Raw genomic sequence first — 15,104 nt, forward strand, 5'->3', positions numbered from 1 at the left:
CAAAAGGTAAAGCGTACTTCTTTTTCTCATCCTGGCACACTCGGGCGATTTGCTTCGCCGTCGCCGTCGTCCGCGTCTCATTGTTCCGTTAAGCGGCGGGGCGGACGGACTGACCGGTAGATTACGACGCTTAATTTAAAATTCTATCAGCCGTTGTGTGTATAATGTATATCCATTTGTACAAAGTTACGTAAGAGCATTAATATCATTAACATCGACGAACGGCCGATTCGTTTATTTGAACCTTCCGCCCCGCGAAGGTCAACGTCAAGTCGGCAGCAAGTCAACGCCAAAAGCATTTAAATATTATTACATCCGGCATAACATTCGCCGCCGCGCGTTACTATGGCGCGCGTCGATGATTAATAGGGATACTCCGCGTAGCGTGACGTCGAGTAATATGTGCGCATTGTAATAATAATAACTCAGTACGAGAGGCATAAATTCGCGGATGGGTTAATTAGTACAAATTACTGCGGTATCAATTCTCGCCTGCTGTTATATTGCAAGCGGTCCGGCGTGGCGTAGTCGCGCGGATCGGTGAATTAAGTCATGTCTTGCGACGCCGAGAATTGTAGAGAGCTCACCGAACGAAATCGAGACTATGTGTAAATATTAGTTTTCTGTTGTATTGATGTACCATAATTGTATTAAAAGCTAATGTCCCATTTGTAAATGTTGCTGCCCGTCGAGGCAGCAGCAATTAACGGAGATTATTTGCGTTTCGCAATAAAAGAAAAGGCTACAGTGACAACAATGGCGTCCTTAACTTACCCAGAAACGAATTCTTTACCCGGGAAAAATATTTAATTGTTCTTTCCTTAACTTTGTTACACGATCTTTCGGTATTGAAATATCTTTTTCTTCCATGCACAGCGATGTCTGCTTTGTAATAAAGTTAAATACAAAGAAAACTTGTTTATTTTATATACATATATTTCACTGTTTCACTTTTCAGATGTTATTGGATCGTTGGAAGGCACCAAAGACGTCTTAACAAATTTTAGATTAAGAGATACGTAAAATATTCCTCCGAAAGAAACTACCGTAACGTTTTTTGATTCGAAATTTTCCTCACACTTTTATACATATTGTACATATTGTACGCTTTCTACAACATACCAAAAAGGAAATCTTCGCGCAGTTCTATTATACGACTTGATGAGGAGCTGTTCGCATACCTGGAAAGCAGTTTCATATTTTTGAAATTATTTAAATCCTGAGAAAAAAATTATGGAACCGTACATGGCTGGCAGCGTAATAATATTCCAAGAAATTTTTAATATCTTCAATCTTCCTGCTATCGACAGTCACCGAGTGCCAAGTAGGTATTTTTTTTTTTACGCTTTTAAAGATCAGCACAAAATGGAGAGCAATTAAATCTTTTAATCGAAACAAAATATGCATAATGGTTAGAACTTATTGCAGAATATTTTTAAAATGTCAATTGTAAATTTGCAAAATTTTTAAACAAACTTGGAATTTTTCAACCTTTCCTAATAATGAAATTTTAAAAGTTAAACTTTTAGCTTTATATTCAAGTAAATAGCCGTAACGATGATATGTAAAGTTAGAAGAGAAGAAACAAGTATAGAGTGAAAAAAAAGAAATTTTTATTGTCAAGATGAAGGTAGACCTACATTAAAGGGAACAATTCCTATTGTCGACTTATAAAACGAGCCATGCGAATCGCTTTCGCGATATCCGCGAATGAATGCAATGCGAGATCGATCGCGATACAATGGCGACAGATCGCTCCTTCGTGCGGGCTCACCTTTCGGCTCTCGATCCTCGTCTCTCTCTCCCGCCCCACTTTTGGTTGCCATTTGTGTCGTGCAATGGAGTGCACTGGTCCTGACAGCACTTCAGTCCCCCTGCTTTCGCTTTGTCCGCCGCTCCGCTCCGACAATGAGACTCGGCTTCGCGATATGAATGAATCCTTCCCAAGCTCCGGGTACATCCCCCTCGGGCTGGAAGTGCTGCAGGTCCCCTCCCCCTCCCCACGCACATCCGATTCCCGGCGTACCGGGAATACCGCCCAGAGCACTGCCAGAGCCCGCTCATATTTCCTCCAATAAAGTCAAACGTTCTCAGGCATGACCCCTTCCGGCGAATCAACTGGCGATTCGTCCATATCGACACCTCAGGCGTCTTTCGAGCGGTACGTATCTTATGTGTTTCATTTGAAAATGATATTTCGAGACTAGGGCTCTTTCAAGATTATTTTCATAATAGATATCTCATTATAGATTAAGCGAGCTCATTGTAATTTAGTTTGCGTTATGAAAATTATCTTACTTTTGAGCGTAAATCTGATAGATTTTTTTTTACTTTGAAATTACAACTTTTCAAGACTGGTTTTATTTTTTGTAATTAATTTATTTCTTTTAATATTAAACGTTACACGGTGTGAGAAGTAATTTAATAACGCTCTTTTTGGAGAAATAAAAAACGGATACATTTATACTATTTATAGAAACTGATTGTATTATAAACGGTGTAAATATAATAACTCTAATTTACATAACGTGATAAATCGACGCACATATTTTCAAAGATAGAATAAATATATACTTCAAACAGAAAGCGAATATGAACAAAAGCGACTTTTTTTTGAGCACCTGTATAAAAGTTGCAGGTTTATTTATACCTATCTAATGGATTCTATCGAGCTTTCCCGGAGTTTTTTCAGATATGCTTTAACGTTCATGTCAATTTTGTTATTCGCTCGATCCATTAGCGCTCAACGTCACACCCATGCGACGCTCAGTTTTCGCCAATTGCGATATTTTCATTTCACGCTGCTTGCATCCTCCAAAAACATACATTCATACGCTTTCATTTCTTGTAAGGATCTTAGGCCCAACGCATGCGCGCGATACAAACTATATTAACATTGCATAAAACCAGGGAATTGCGGCGAAATTTATGTGGTTATTTGTCCCCCCCAGGTAGCTCTTGTACGTCAAGGCGAATGAACTATAACGGTGGTCTATATACCTTCCCTTTGGTAGGTTGTTTTCTTTTCTCCCTTCGTCTCTCCTCGGCATCAAGCCCCAACGAAAAAGGGCTCGAAGGCACGAAGGGCGAAGTCGCCGTCTGGCCAGGAGCCTGAAAACGGTACCAGATAATAAGACGACCATTTTTTCTTATTTTCGGTAAAGCACGCGAATACTGATTTATTTCATAGCACGCGCAAAAGTCGTCGACGCCAAAAGTATATTCCATTTCCTCGACGTCGCGGCCATCGCTCGAGATACCAGGCAGATATGGCGGGCATAGGGAGCATCTCGTCTCGCATCCAGCTGACGTTGATATTCATTTAATGATAATGTCGACTATCGCTTTTCTTCTCCTTCTTCTTTCCCGGTTGGAAATACTTTTCTCGATCGGGAGATCGAGACTGTCGATATCCATTGCTGGCGTCTGCGACTTTCTTGTTTGTTCCATCTGCTATATCGCCGCGTTCGTGGTATTTTCAAATGCATGATGAACGAGCTTTCATTATCATTACGTCTCCGCGCGGATAACTCAATCTGATCGATCGCCATATCTCATCCCTATCTCACGTCGATCCGGCTGTTATTAACTGCTGACGCAACAAGAACGCTAGGCGACTTTACGGCTACTAAAAGTTGCGCGAAAGAGTAATTAAGACGCGGGCAATCATTATGCGGTATAAAGAACGGTCGAGATTAATTGCTGAAGTTCCGCGCTTGCATGAGGCGAAGAGTCGACGAGGAGCGCACTCTCTCTTTCGTTGCTCGAGCACGGTGCAATAATAGCGTAAATTGCAACGTAATGAATACAGCCTGACAGAAAGTAACGAAGCTCGTCGGCCACTTCTCTATTCCGCTTGTGACATGATCTACAGCGAATAGAGACGGCAGCATATAACGTATGCACGCCGTTGGATGCGTGAGAAGTACGAGCGTTAAAAGCGACGCGCTTTATTGTCCTCGCATTCTCGCAAATTAATTAGTTTCATCGTATGTCAGTATTTGTACACCGTGATTGTATTTTTATAATTTTAACATAATTTCCTTTTTCATATAATGAGAGATAAATTTATTTTAGAGACAAACAGCTTCGTATCTAAAATGATGTAACGTTGTTGTTGAATTAAAAGACATTGATTTTCTCAAATTAATTAACGTATTGTCTTTCCTGCAATAATTCCTTCTTATAATATAAATGAACTATTTCTTAGCGATTTCAATTCGGGGAATGCAATTAAATGTCGTACAATTTGGTCAGTTCCGTGAAAAGTAAATTTATTTTATTACGACGGTAAAGCAAAATCTCTCACAGTTAATTTGTATTGGGAATAGAACGGTCGTTAGAACTCGGATCTACGTGAATCGCAAATAATTATTTACGACAATCACTAACGTAAACTCGTGCTTCATCGGTAGACAGGGAACGAGGAAGTACTGAATTATTTAGCAGGATTAATGTACTTCGTAGTCGTCGAGTTACCGTGACGTAGATATTACGTAGGCGCGAGGTACAGGAGATAGGTTTTCAAGCAAATCCGCGAGCCGGATCCAAGGTACACGTTCGACGCTGCTGAGCGGTCCGCGTGCAGCGTACGTTCCGTAATGCATCTTCTACAATCTGCTTAGACGTGTGCGCCGCATAATGTAGAAGCCTGCTGTGTGGCTTAACGTAAGTAAAGCGATTGGAGCAAAAGAAAGTAATAAGAATAATTATTCCCTCGTCAAGATATTCTCGCACGACATCCATGGAGTGCGTGCTGTATGTCGTAACTATATTTCGCAATTAATGTCTATATAAATTTTAACCGAAATATATGCGGACAATATAAAGTTGAACGAATATAGGATTTCTCTTCTTTAATTAAATTTTTTCTCAATAATAATCTAAATTCGTACGTATTGTTTAAGCATTTTGAATGAAAAGAAAAAGATACAATTGTGGAAATTATAATTCTCCGAAATTGACGATGGTTTTACTGAACCTACTCAATTATAAATGTCAAAAATATCAATTCAATTTTCTGCATGTTATAAATTTGGATTATTTTTATTAAAATATTTTTAGTATTTATTCTTTTTAGGCGTATATTAGAAAAAGATTTTTGTTTATTAATTGGAATTCTGATTAAAAATGAATAAATATTTTTTATTGAATGTATTGTAATTCTAGTTAAGATAATCAGAATTCTAATATGACCAAAATTTTCTGGTTCATTCATTTTCCTCAGACTAGAAATTTTTCTCAGTACTCATACGAATCATTTTATGAGTTACGTTAGTTCTTTGAAATTAATTAATGACTTTAAATTAATAATAAATCAAATGGGTCACAATTATAAATTCAACGTCAGTAATCTGTATTAAAAATTTTGGCGTCAGCTTCGGAGAATCAATATCTCTCTAATAAAAGACTTGTCCAAATTTCTCATTTTTTTCTTCATTTTTCCTCCTCTCACTGCTTAAAAATGCAACACGTAATGTGGCAACCCACATGTATTTCGCAGTTGAAGGCGTGAGGAATGTCGAAAATAATTGAGCTCGTCGACTCTACTCTCGGTTAGTTATTGCGCTCGCCATGAGTGTTGCGAGTTGCCAAGAGTTACCGGCCGACAACTGCCGTATAAAAGCAAGCAACAGTGTCGTGTACAAAAGAAAAAAGTCAAGAAAGGCAGGCGCGGCGCGGCACCTTTTTTGAAGAATGCGAGGGAATGCTAAGGAGCGCACGCGGGGTTGGAATACCGGAAGTTTGTCACTTTGTGTATCGAGAAAGAAAAATACTTCCATCAACATTCAAGTATCGCTTCTTTACTACGTTCTACATTAACATCATTCCTGCGAATACAATTCGCTGTGCATGCAACTCGATCTTTTTCCCCCTTATTTGAGATTTCGTAATTCGATATTATTCATTAAGACATCGGATTTTACTTTACAAATTATTTGTAAAAGACAGAATTTTCTTAAATTAGGTTTGAGATATATATATATATATTTTTTTTTCAATTTGAGTATAATTGAAATAATGTATTGTAAGTAATATGCAATTGATTTATATGGTATACAAATATTTTTTATACATATAGTCTGACAATAAAATTTCTAGACTACAACATTAAAAAAAGCACAAACATCTCAGGTAACAAAATCTTATATTTTATCTTTCAAAATAGTCTTACATGATATCATTACTCTTCACATATTTTTGTTACAAAGCTCTAACTTTTAAAGTCGATAGTTGCAATACTATTAGAATACTATTACTCATCACATTTCTTTAAAGGTCCTCAACATATTGAAAATGTTTACCTTTTATCATGTTTTTGAACTTTGGGAAATCCAAATCTAGCAAATAATACATAATTAATCTTAATAACATCTTTCTTGGCAAGAAAGTTGCACGATAATGTCTCTGTGCACAAGGAAAATAGTTTTTGGTCGCATATTCAAACTTGATTTTTTAATAAGGAAATAAAGAAAAATGTTTATTCTATATTTTCGACTTTTTTGTACAAAAAATCAACTTCTATCCAATTGTATTAGAAGTTTATCTCTACCGACAATTAATGTCGTACTTAAAGAATGAATTAATTTGATAATCACATATAAAAATTAATGTATATTTTTAATTCAGATTATTTATTTACTTTATTTAATTAGGTATTTTTATTTATAGTATCCATCATAGTTCGCGACGTTTTCAATGATAACTATCCTTACAAATTGGATCGCAATTTACATGATTTTCTCGATTCGATTCAAGTTAGCTCTTTCAGTTTGATTCAGGCATTTGTAACGTTGGTATATCATTGTGCGAGACAATTGCTAACGTACAGAGACAAGCTCATCAAATTATATTTTATTTCGCAATATGTGAGGCCGTTATCAATGGCAACCAGTTAAAAAGTTACAATTGAATCACAGTTTAAATTGCAGCAAAGCTGATGCATGCGAAAGCGACGTGCGTCGTTTAACAATTTTCCGACATTCGATGGCTATTGTTAACTTTTTACACGCGATATTGCGCTGTTATTTAGCGAGTTTGCAATAGCCGCAAGTCATAAAGTAGAACACTTCGCTATAGCTTAGTAAAACATTTACAATAGTGTTCTACTTAAAACATACACGAGTATTTTTTTAGCGGTTTATATAATTCCATCTGCGTAATTAAAAGTTGTGCTGAATAATTTTATCGGATTACCTATATTTTATAAGAAATGTGACATATATTTAAAATAATTTGTTGATTTTGTTGAAAGAATAAATTGGAATACTTGTCGCTAGAGCCACGAGATTCTCTGATAATCCTCTCGTCGCGACCAGAAAAATTTTATTTATTTTGAAACAGAAGTTTTTTTTTTTTTTTTTTTAAATCAACGCGCATCGTGAATTTTTGTCAACATTTATAGTTTCTCGTATAACAAAGTGGCGTCCGTCACAACGTTATCTCTGAGAACGTCGTGATTTTGCAGAACAACAGTACATTAAGTACCAACCATAAGTATCCATGATAAGTGACTGGCTGAAACATTTTAGCAGCAGCATGAAAGTGCCAGAAGTATGCCGCCTTTGGCGGAAGAAGAATGCATACTACGAATAGCCAAGTTGCAACTGTTGCGTTAGTGGTTCTTGTATTATCAACTCCGCTCGCGATACAGCCGTCGAACTAGCTTTTCTCGTGTATGGGAGAAGATGGTTAAGCCGTCTTCTCTCTCGCCGCGCAATTGTATATTATCTTCAATATTTTCTACGCGGCGCCACATAATGCCAGACAGCTCTTTGTGCGCCGCTCATCGAAGCCAAGAAAATGATCTCTCCTCAACGACGACGTATGTCGTCAAAGCGTACTCCAACGACTTATTACTAGGCTCCTTTGTGCAATATCCGGCGTTAAATATTATTTATATGCTTTCTATTCCGCTCGATAACAACGTCGAAAGTATCAGACTTTGTAATGTAAGCTAGTTCGATGATATACAAGTTAATACGATACGAGACGTGCTGAAATATCTTTTGATATTTCTGAGATTAATAAATATGTTTTGTTTTATGTAATTTCGTTACACACATAGCACCCCAACATGTTATTGGATTGCTGTCTCAAACATATTATAGAGAACAGCTCTTCGATTTGTCATGTGTATACCGCGATTCGATATACGCAACCACAATTTCCTATCTACGTTTACATGTTGATACACCCGCAACGATGATCGACCAGACGTGCCATTATTTGACAGGAAATACTGAGGTTCGTCAGTTTGTTAGTACGAGAGGGAAGGGAAGTACTTTCTCTATATCAAAGTATCGCTATTACATAGCTCTGTGATCTCTTTGCTACATGTACAAATCTCGATTGCTGTTTGCATACTTTCTGTGTATCGTTACGAATAGCAATCTCGCCTTATCTTCGATGTTGGTCTCGCCAGAACACATCGCGCATCTCGATCTCCCTTCGCCAATATCATCGTGAAATTCCGCGAATCAGTGGTCCGCGTAATGGAATATGTACTATCGACGATACATTTAACGATTATGTAATCGTCTCTTGGACAACACGTGTACAGTCAACGATACGCCGATCGGCTTCGATACGATCGTTAATTGCTTTGCTCAAAGTACCGTGGGCTTTCCGTACGGTGAGATGCTAGACAATAGCGAATCATGACAATATGGCGCAGTACTCAGAACGGAAATAGTATTTAGCCGATATTTATATTGTAGAGGAAAAAGTGGTAATGTAGTCCCTGCTGCTAATGTGACTTTTCTGTTATAATCAACATTATCTCTTACAAAAGATTTTTAAGTATTATTTTGTTAATTATTTTGTTCTTATAGACAGGTATCGAAGTTGCGAAATAATTGCTGCACTACAACTGGCAAAGTTTTTTTTGTATGATTTTTAATATCAAGTTTATCGTCATTAAATTTTGTAAATAACGCGTTACCTTAAATTAATTTTTAAAGTATTATTTTTCTATTTTGAAAAGACTTAAGTAAGCTTGAATAACTTCGAATAACTATTATATTTTCGTTGAGATAATTAAATGTAAATTTTATAAATGTTTGTATTATTAATTTAATTAGGCCTTTTAACTAGTGGGTAATGTAAACTCTTGAATTTTTAACAAAAAACATTGCAGAATGTTATTTTTCGTTAAAAATCTTGTTATCATTTTGAAATGATTTTAAAAAGTCCCTAGAGATATCTGCGAAGCGAAAAAGTGCTCATGTAAACATTCACGAAGACAGGATCAACGCAAGAATATTGCTAGGAGAACATATTCATGAAAAGAACCTTCGAAATCTGATAATATCTCAATACTTTCAGAATTTTCTATGAACTCAAGTTATTCGGACTTTATAGGAAGTGCAAATAGATCCGAAGAAACCAGATTCTGTAAAAATATAAAGACGGCCCATTTTATTATTACATTCAAATGGTCACATCATAATGTCTTTTTTTATTTAAACAATTTTTCCCATTTATGAAATGTCGTAACCATTTCAAATGTATCTTAAACTTTATAAACTTAAATCAATAAATTATGATTTGCGATATCATTGACTTAAATATTTTATAATTAAAAAATAAAAAATTACACAAAAAATGGAATTATCACTTTTTCCTCTAAATATGGCTACGTAAACTTTTACGGTATTATACTGTTCTTTCGCAATATCAAAGTTGCACGTGTGCATGAGCGTTATAATACAAATATAATTATTGGAGTAATTTGCTTTAACATAAATAGATAGTATAACACAATGTATACTAATGTAGTATAATTGTATTATGAGATTCTACCCTTCTAAGTTTTATAAACGTACGAAGACAAACAATATAATTTGATTCCTAGATATTTGCATATATTTTTCAAGCGAAAGCTTCTCAAGATTACGTAGTCCTTCCTACAGAAATGCGCTACAGCTACCTTGCTTTATTTTTTGACCCAGTTTACTTTAGTAGTCTTCATAGTAAGAAAAGCTTCTGCATGAGGAAGTACAGGATCTCTGAAATCTGTTCCGGCACTCAAGAAAAGACTCGTTTCTCTCTTTTTTTCTCCATACATTCGTAATAAGAGGTATAAGCAGTGCTCGACGCTGGTTGCTATGATAGATTAAGCAGCTAATGTATATTCATATTTACGATGTGATATTACTCGAATTCCAAAGAGAAAATAACTGCGATCTTTTCACGACTTTTTTTATATACAAGTTTATATTAGTTTGAAATATTCAATAATTTATTTTAGATAATCCTTTTTGAAATCAATATTTCAAAAATTTGAACACCTTAATTCCTTACATATATGTTAAATTTATGGTATCACATTTAATCTAATTAATAATCTAATTAATAATCTATCGTTATTTTATAACGATAGATATAAAACAATAGATAAATTTGACATTATATATTGTTTTAGTATAAAATAATAATTTATTGAGTAAAAGCAGTGGTGACTTAAACTAGGTTAAATTTGACATTATAGATTGAATAGTATATGCATATATTTCTGGGAATCGTAATAATGCATATTATTCATACGATTCTGGAAAATTTTTGTGAAAAACTGAATCTTTTTGTAGTAATTTTGTTTACAATTCTTATTATGAAAACATTGCTGCGTAAAAAATTGAAAGTACATAAAAAGCTGATATAGAATGGACCTATTTTTCACGAAGAAAGATATCGTTCAGTAAATCCTTATGTGTATATGTACAGAACCTTTTTCAATACATAAGAATAAGATAGCGAGTGTATAATATGCGAACGCTCGACGACTTTGTGACGATGGTCAAATTCTTTCGCATGATTTACAGAGAGAAGATATTCTTAGTATGCTCCATTTAATGCAAGGACCACAAACGCTATGGAATAAAATATGTGATATCCGTAAGAGTATGCGCAAGATTGAAGAGCGCGAGACCGGAATATCAAAATTTTGCCGGTTCGTCGAGGAAGAAAAATGCCTGGTATCGCCGCGACCGTGCATGACTCTTATATACAGTTGTACATCAGTTCCAAAGTATACAGTTAGCTCTTTCTCTCTCTCTCTCTCTCTCTCTCTCTCTCTCTCTCTCTCTCTCTCTCTGTTCCATATGTGAATTATCGCACGTTTCTGACTATCTCGTATGGGAGAACGAGAATATTCTTGTGGAAAGTTTATAGCATCTTTAGTTTGATTTGCTGGAATAGGCAGCAAGCGAAACACACCTTTGAGCTATTATTTTTTCGAAAGAGAATATTACAAATCGATTTATCATTTCTTGGATGATCTTTTTACATTTATATTCGTTATACTTAAAGTATCTTTTATTAAGTAAATTCTGTATGACTCACTAAAGATACAGTTAATTAGATTTTTCATGTATTTTAATAATCAATATTAGTAATTCATTATCAGCGATTGTCAATAACAACATGTATTAATGTAAAATATTAATGAGTTTTTATAATTTATGTGATTGAACGTACAAACAAAAAAGTTTTTGAAGGAGATAGAAAAATTAAATTAGAAAATCTTAAAATATTTTTAAAGTTAAGCGAAAGCTTAGCTTGGAATTTTAATTCAAAATGTAATGACTGAATTATAAAATAGTTGCAACATAAGATAGCCTTGTTCTAAGTTTTCCTTAAGAAAAAATTTACTTCGTGTTCGTCAGTCAAAAAATTTGTTTGCAACGCTTCCCATATTTCCGAGTTTAAAATATTCATGTTTCATCTACAAAATGTCGACCTCCTGTATCTTATGTATTCACGAAGAACAAGGTACCGGTGAATGTACACCGAGAGGAGGAAGAATAATACGAATGCCAAATGTTCGTCAGTATACTGTGGATGGAATATACCTGATATACTATCGTGGTAACGTTGCTCTCACGACGTCCTGTAGCGTGGTCTTTAAAGCTGCTGCTACTGCTGCTGCTGCTGCTGCAGTCGTTGCTCCGCTCTGCATAAGGCATTTGAATTGTTATGTGCATATTCTACGTGTATCTCCGTAACGCTCAAGATGTTCCAAAGCAATGCAATGCTATCAGTGATGTTTGCCTCACCGATGTGTTACGCGCATTATGAGAACATCTTGGGGGCGTTTCAAGAATCGACAAGAGTTTATTACCCGCATACGGCGTCCCGTTATTAACGCATTAAGCTTCGACTGTGCAGCATTTTCTTATCTTTAAATTTCTATCATTTCTTCCGCATAATGCTCGTAATTTAAAGCGATAATTTCCGTTTGACAAGCCTGACAAGGTTGAACTCCAAATAAACAGGACGAGTCAATCTTAATTAACAAGTTAACCTTTTCTTGGAATGTTTCTATTCTTTGTTACGCTTTCAAACATTTAATATTAAATATTTTAGAAATTATGCTGTCTAAAGTGTATAACAGAAAAGGAACACTTCCGTTCTGTTTTTGACGTGAAAAATTAACTTGTTTAGTAATTGCTGCTTGATACATACTGCAATGTATGTGCGTTGACTGTATCTCTTGATAATAGCGGTAAGTCTTTGTTACTCGTTATGAACCTCCATACATGTTTCTCCGATACCCTTTATCCTTTAAACGAGGTTTCTGTCACCAAAGGTACATGCATTCTGGGTCAAGTCTTGTTGCTTTCGTGTTTGCTTTGCACTAACTTTGAAGCAACAATACCAGTGGCCGAAATAGGTAAGGCGACGTAAAAATACGACAGGAACGAATTAGAATTGCGCTCCAGTTACATATATTTGTCCCACGATGTTCTCCTTTTGTAAAACATTCTTTTGCTAGTTTATTCTTTTCAAGAATCGCATTCGCAGAAAACAAAAGAGTATCATCTAACCCATGGTCCTTAATATAAAAGCAAATTAAAGCTGCATTAGTCTGAAAATAAATTCGTGATTAGTATAAAGAATTCGCGTGTGATTCAAATTATGGCAGAGACAGCCAGTCTTTAAGTACATTACGAATCGTTCTCTCAAAACGTTTATAATCATCCATGACACGCGAATTATTATTATTTGATATATCGGCGAATCCAAAGTTATCGAAACCGTTAGAAATCGGGCGTTATGATAGCATACATGATTACGAGATACATTAACATCCAAATCACCTTGATATTCAATATTTCCAGCATCTGCACAAGTGGTACCATAAATCCGCGCCTCGGAAGCTCACACTTGGGCACGTTAAATTACACAAAGTGTAATTAAATTTTATCGCCGCCGCCGTGAATTATGTTGTAATCGTTTTCCGATATCCCGCAGTCGCGCGCGTAACCATGTAACGATACACTGGAAATATTTCCAAATATTATTCTAATATCGAATCAGACCAGTTTGGTAAACCGACATTGTGCAACAAAACTGTAGCTTGCAATCGCGAGCCCGTTGCGAATTTATGTCAAGTGCATGCATTATTATTGCTGTACGCATGTTATTTTGCAAAATTATATATAACAAATGTCTATCAGTTAATTAGCGTAATTATCTATGGAAAAGTATCGTAGCATACAATGTATACATATATAATACAGATACATATACATGTATAATTTTCTTTCATATTATGGTTGCAAGAGAAATTTTATTTTTATGTCATGGCATTCTTAAAGAGAAATCCAGTTTCATATCGGAAGGAATAAGGAGCGATATAAACATCGTACTAATTTCGCAAGCTTCTAGCGCGCCGCAACTCTTTCCTCCACGTGTAACTGCGGTCTAACGTTCACGGTCCTTCGATCATTACATAGGAATATCGCTCGGCCGAGTAGCCCCAATCAGCAGGCTAATCGCAAAACCAGTTCAGCGAGTCTGCTGTGCGCGAATGCAACCTTTGTGCGTCCACAACCGAACCGTCTAAACTTCACTGCACTTTCACTTTCTTCCAGATATACATATGTAGTGCACGAACATGTCGTTTTGATTATTAATATCGGTAATAAGCGGCACATATCATTCAATGTAATGCGTCGTAAAACATTTAAATACAGAAAGAACGAGATTTTGTTGAAATATTTAAAAATTCAATTACAAATCTGAAAATAATTTTGTTAAATCATCAAAATCATTACGTAGGAAACTCAAGCATGATGAGCAATGCTTCAAAAAGTTTCGATTTTAGTAATCAGTTTGAGTGTCCTATGTAATTATTTTGATTCATCAAAATTATTTTCAGATTCGTATCTAGCTAAATTTTTATTGTAGATATTTTAACGAAATCATTTTTTTTTTCCGAATAATTTATTTTCAAATTAATGTACATAAATATATTTTCCAAACATCATATAATTTCAAGTGAAATTACAAACTTATATATTATATAATACTTATATGAAACAATTTTTCAAAGTAATAAATAATTTAGTTTTAAAAAGCTCATGATGCCGTTTTAAAAAGAAGAAACATCTATTTAAAATATAACTAAGTTTATGATAAGGATATAATTCAACGTTCATTAAATCTCTTATGCAGATTGCTCCATTCCATCCGCCTGCCGGATTCGAACGTTTCGCACGGTTAAAGCGAATTAAAAAATAATAACTATGTGGGACGTGCGAAATTAGCGAATGTCCGAGAGGTAAGCACGATTCGCAGTTGTTTCCATCCTCGTATTTTTTATCATTACGTCATGCCGGCACCCGTGGGATTAATTAAATGAATAAAAGGTGCGTATTTACATGACGCGGCACCGACTGGGCCAGAGTTCGCGCGCGGACGTAGCACGATATTGTAAACGAGCGGAACTATTTCTACGACTGTCAGCCTGTCAGGACCGCCGCAGAAGTTCTCCTAGAATTTAATGTCCCACGTGTTCGTAACGATCCGAATACCTGCCTGCCTGCCTGCCCACCCGCTTGCCTCGTACATTCTGTCGCGGAATTTAATACAGTAACGTGCGTGTAATTTAGACCCGCGGCGTCCGGTATACGGCTAATACATTGTAACTCAGCGCAACGCTGTAACGCTACGCAATGCCAACATGCATCGTCTGTCTGGAATTTGGCGGGCAAATTATATCGGTAGAGCGTAATGCTAGCCCATCAACATTCGTTCTATCCCGACACGGTTTCAGACGATCATTTCCCATTCGCCCTTCGTCATTCAGCTCCCCGGAC

This window comes from Atta colombica, unplaced genomic scaffold (genome assembly GCF_001594045.1).
Source record: "Atta colombica isolate Treedump-2 unplaced genomic scaffold, Acol1.0 scaffold102, whole genome shotgun sequence".
In the NCBI taxonomy this organism is placed as follows: Eukaryota; Metazoa; Arthropoda; class Insecta; order Hymenoptera; family Formicidae; genus Atta; species Atta colombica.